This window comes from Carassius carassius, chromosome 37 (genome assembly GCF_963082965.1).
Source record: "Carassius carassius chromosome 37, fCarCar2.1, whole genome shotgun sequence".
Taxonomy (NCBI): Eukaryota; Metazoa; Chordata; class Actinopteri; order Cypriniformes; family Cyprinidae; genus Carassius; species Carassius carassius.
Window position 1 is genome coordinate 20,895,615 of NC_081791.1, and position 6,042 is coordinate 20,901,656.

Below are 6,042 nucleotides of genomic sequence, written 5' to 3' on the forward strand. Positions count from 1 at the left end.
GTGCTGTGTAGTGACTAATTTCTATTCATCATGCAAACACAGCTGGCAAATAATTTAGTGAAATCTCAGTGGTCATTTACTTGATTTGTGTGGATGACAAACCTGGTGTAACCTATATGACTCATATCTCTGAACCTGCATCAAAGAAATCTGAATCACACAAAAGAAAAAGATTTTCTTCTTTTTGGAGATGACAGAAAGATAAAATGGATACACAGGCAATTTCCCAAATTACAGATAAGGAGAAAATGCATTTCCCATCTTGACTGTGAGAGCTGTCTGATTCACTATAACAGACTGGATCCTTTTATTCGAGAGCCAACCTGAGAAAGAAAGAATAACTTCTAATAAGAATAATAAGTCTTTCATTCTGGACAAAAGAGGTATTCAGTTTATGCATATCACTGATCTTGCTGTCTGCTTTGCCCAATCAAACCCAAAATACCTTGCAAAGAGCAAGAAGCCACCAAAAAATAAACTGCTTTTGGAAAATATGATTATTATATGAGTTTCATGGCTCACGCTTTTTCATTTTTCATAAAAAAAAAAAAAAACGGGCGTTGCATCAGTTTGAGAAGTGAAAGGAGTCTCATATAATCTGTCTAATATAATCAGTTGCTCCGTGAAATATGAAATATGAAAGCAAGCGATTTCAGATATCCATAAATCAAATAACTATGCATCATTTCCTGGTGTGATATTTGGCGAAACAGCTGCTTCACAATTTATAAGACTGACCCATAGACCACAGTATTTTTTAGACACAAACCTAGGTTGGATTATAACTGGTTATTATATTTTTGAGGACAGACAATAATAGTTAAAACATTTAAAGAAAAGTGCACACACAACCTGGGATGACTTTACCCATCAAAATGCAGATTTGAGAGAGGAAATCTTTAAAGTATTTACAAATATCAGTGTCACTGGAATGTACCTGTAATCAATCAATACATTTAGTATCAATACAATACATTTAGTATTCAAAGCAGAGTGTAACAGAGGGCATCTATTATTTATAGAGTAGTTTATTCATCAGCACACTGGCCATCCTGTCCAATGAATGGAGTCTGTCAGGCACACAGCATATACAACTCCAGCTAAAGGAATGTTTTTCTTCCTGTAAGTATGCAAGATAAGACATTAAAACTCATCATTTTGACATAAACTGACACATAGACCAGACAGAACCTCTATTTCTCTCTTGTGCCTTCATATCTCTTTGAAGTGGGTTTCTCACTAGTCTCAAGTTGTTATTCTGAAATACAAATCTGAAGATCAAAACTACAGAGCAACAGGAGAGAGAAAAATGGAAATGTAGGGAACTGTGTTTAGTGAATGTATCTAGAAATGGAAAGGAATTCTGAGAATTAATCTAAAGGACATTTTTGCTCGATGAATGTCTAAAAAGGAGCTTTCAGTTACGTTTCATACATACTGCTTTTACATTTCAGTCTCTTATGCTGCATTTATCTAATCAAAAATAACAGTAGTATTGTTATATTTTTTAAGCTTTTCTTCTCAGAAATCTTCTTTTCTTCTTCAGAAATCATTAAAAAATTTATATTTGGGGCTCAAGAAACATTTCTTATTATTATCAATGTTGAAATCAGTAGTGCTGTTTAATTGTTTTTATTTTTGTGATACATTTTTCAGGATTCTTTGATGAATGAAAAGATCAGAAGAACATTTTATTTGTAATATAAATCTTTTGTAACATTATACATTTATTGACTGTAAACTTTGATCAACTTAATGCATCACTGCTGAAAAACATTATTAATTTTTGCAAAATGAAAAATCTCAGTGACCCCAAAAACAGTAGTGTAGGTATTGACAGATGTTACTCCTGAAATCAGTTTGTTCAAATTGCTTTAATACAATAAAAGTATAGAGATAATTTAGTCTCAGAAGAATCTGATGAGACATATTTGAGTTCATTTAGAGATCTCAGAATTTTGATTGAAGATCTGTGCAAACTGCTCTCTACTAACAGACTATTTCTCAGAAGAAAAATCCAAGCGACAGAAAACTCAAGCAAAAATTGTCCGTTTGCTCTCTATTTAAACCCACTGAATCAATTAAAATATTAAGATCATCACATCTGCGATCTTTCTTGTCTGTGAAAAAAGTTATCTGGAAATGAAAATGTCAGAATCATGACTAGTAGTAGTTATTTCTCATTAGGTGCTCTGGAGATAAATGTCCCTCTCTTTCTCACATCGCTTCACATAAATGTTGAGTCATCCTCTGTGTGTGTGTGGTGTCATTTGAGCTGTGTTTGTGGAACAGATTAGATCATTTTTGGAGCGTTTTGTCCTTAGTACCTCAGTCCAAAAAAAAACCACAGGGACTATGATACCAACAACATCATCTGCCCTCTTCTCCTCTCCTCTCCTCTCCTTCCAAATGCTCAGCTTCTTTTCAAAGTTACTCTCTCTCTCTAACACAAACACACATAAAAGAGAGAGTGGAGCCTTATAAAATAAACATGATTCTCTGCTCATCTCTCTCTATGCTACAGGGAAGGCAGGATATCTTTGGGGACACAGTTTCTTTTCTCTTTTTCTTCCCGTTCTCAGAATAGCTTCTTTCCCCTCACGTGCTGATGATGCTTCAGAGCCAAACAGAATAAGCAACACGTGAGAGCGTGAAATCTCACTTTGATGTAAAACGCATGACATGAAATCATGCCAGACAGACGGGAGCATCGAATCGGATACATTGATTAGCACAATTATGCATACAAAAAGGAAAAGACGCACAATTTTGCCCCAGTTTTCCATTTAAAAAGTTTATAAGGTAGTGGTACATATGCTAATATAGCACTCAGACTGAAAGAAACAGAGAGAGAGAGATGGCAAGGAAGGAAGCATGACAGGTGGAGTGGGAGGAGTAGCTGTGACTGATGCATTGGCTCATCTTGGTACTAAGTGTGTATGTGTGTGTGTGTGAATGTAGGATAAAAATGACTGCAACGGCTGATATTCAAGGCCGCTGACAGGATGGTAAATAAGAAATGTAATCTCCACACCACAATATGCACATTTTTGTTCATTTAAACACAAGCATCGGCACTTCTCAAAGAAGACAACTGCCGAGATGTGGTCTAGAGCGGCTAGCGAGATAAAACCGATGTCGCCGACATCTTTAGCTGAACAGCCAGTATGTGTCAGCGTGTCAGATTTTCAAACATGATGAGTCATTAAGATTCTGAATCTCCCAGGATTCAGTGTTTCTCAGACATTTGCAGCGAGAGCGAGACGAGCGTGGGAGTGAAAAGAGCAGAGACGTATCGTGATGCTTCGGCAGGGGCATCTGTGAAAGGAGTGTGTGTTTGTGTGTATTGTGTCTGTGCATTAGAGGTGTGTATGGAAGCACTGGCTCTCTCTCTCTCTCTCTCTCTCACACACACACACACACACATTCACATTTTATGCTCATGTATTCTTTAAGGATGGTAAAGATGAAAAGGTTTAAATTGCTGTACAAAATACAGGGATGCAGGACTTGACTTCTAAATTTTCCTGTGTGACCGTTGACAATGTCTAGAAAATGAATTTAAAAATCCACAGTTAGAATGTTTACATTTCATTGTGTTAGACGACAAAATATCAAATCTACAGTTGTTACACAACAAGCTCCAAACAAAGACAGGTTATTACAAGTTATTTAAAGGAGCAATGTGCTTTTACAAATATGAAAACTAAATTATCCAGTCACCGAGGTTTGTGTATGAATAACTGAATCTTCCAAAATACATTTAGCTGACGCTTTTATCCAAAAGCGACTTACAATTGCTATATATGTCAGAGGTTGCACACCTCTGGGGCAACTAGGGGTTAAGTGTCTTGCTCAGGGACACATTGGTGTCTCACAGTGGATTCGAACACGGGTCTCTCACACCAAAGGCATGTGTCTTATCCACTGCGCCAACACCACAACTTAATTTTTAAAGTTTAAAGTAAATTTAAATACACTCAAATTAGAGTGACGGTATCAAACTCAGAGGTAAATTACGAATAAAGGTACCCTAATTTATGAAAATCTGAGTTTTCTAATGCAACAGATGAGAAAGAGAACCATCCAAAAAAAATAAAAAATTCTCCAATTCTACATGAGAATTATTTTTAACTACAACTATTAAAAACTGTAATTGACATGAACATGAAATAAAACCAAATAAAAATATTAAATGAAAACTGTAAAAATATGTTAACTTAAACTCAACTTAAACAAAAATTTGAAATATTCCATTGGCAGCTAACCAAAATTATGTTTCAATAAAGATTAAGAAAACCCCTGAAATGAAAATAATTACAGATAAATAGAAATATTCTGAGAAAATACTGATATAAATATCAAAAGCACACACATTGAAATTACTAATAATACAATTTCTATTAAACCATAACCAAAATCTAAAATAAAGTTATTAAAAATAACTTCAAAATATGAATATTAATATATAAGTATACTTATATACGTATACGTATATATATACTATTATAGCACTTATTAAAGTTATATTATAATTATATTATAAAACAGGTATGCTGTTGCGCTTTCGTTAGTCTGATTGCTTCTATTTTTCACCTCATCGGGATAAAAGTGTCTGCTAAAAGATTAAATGTACACTGGCAAGATATAAAAAAAGAGGACTGTTTGAACAAACTAATTCAGTACAATGAATCAAGCATATAAGTGAACACACCGTTTTGACTCACAGCATTTGGTCATGCTACACTGACAATCTTTAAAGAAGGAGCTAGAGGGCCAGAAAAGGTCGGACATAATTTGTTTACATATCCATTGATTTGATACATTGTTATCTAACAGAATGACATTTAAGCATTTAGTAAGCATGTCACTTATTGTGAAAAAAGCAAATTTTTGTATTATATGCTAGATTAGATGCTCCGTTCAAACATATATTTACAACCTCTCAACCTGCTGAACTGACTTAAATGACAGCATGTGTGTACAAAAGTAAGCATCAGGAGGATGGTCTTTCACATTCTGTGCACATAGAGAGAATGATTGAGGGACAGATTGATTATCCCCTGACTGACACAACAACAGACTGGAAGCATGGCATGTGTTTGAGTGCATTTCATGCTTAAGACCGTGAAAGTGACCATGTCAAACATGACATGAGGTTAAGCAATAGACATATGCTTCTGCACAGACCAGCTCTTACACACACACGCACAGCCCTCAGGGCATGTGTTTATTGTCTATAAGTCCTTAAACTGCTCTGCATTTCTGAAAAGATAAGGCACAAGATGAGTGAAATAACACAGAAAGAAGGGAAAAATAATAAACTATGAATGATTTTAAGCAGCAGGGATAGGGTGAGGAGAATCCCATTATTTTGGTAGTCTATATTAAGCTCTTGTCACAGTATAGCTCTAATGTCATTAAGTAAATACAAAACTGCATTGAGGATTTTCCATAGTTGCACAACTGTTCTCAACAGTCATCTAAACAAATTTAATTTATAGGCTTACATAAAATCAATTTAATTATAAAACCTACTTCCATCGGTCTTATCTCACTAATTATTATACTTTCTTTTTTATACATCATTATACATTATTATTATTATTTACTTTTTAAAACTATTTATTTCAATTATTTAATTAAAAAAATGATAATAAAATGGAATAGATTCAAATTATTAAATGGATAATTCCATTTCTGGATGCTGATTGGTCAATACAGCATATAAAAGTATTAAAACACTCTTTATTCTAAAACCACATAATCGGATAGAAATGGTATAAACCTAATATATGATAAAAAAATGTTTACATTGATACTATTAACTATATTTAAGGAGCTTAAATAAGTAAAAACAACAGGAGTGAATAATTCCCTGGTCCCCATCCAATTTTAGTGTATGAAGAAAAAGAAGCTTGGACATTTTTCGGTGAACTATATCCTTAATATCTCAAGCAGTTTTGCTTCTCAGATACATTTATCCTGCCATATTTTTACTGGAAAACATTGCAGTATGATATTGAGTGTACTCTATATGCA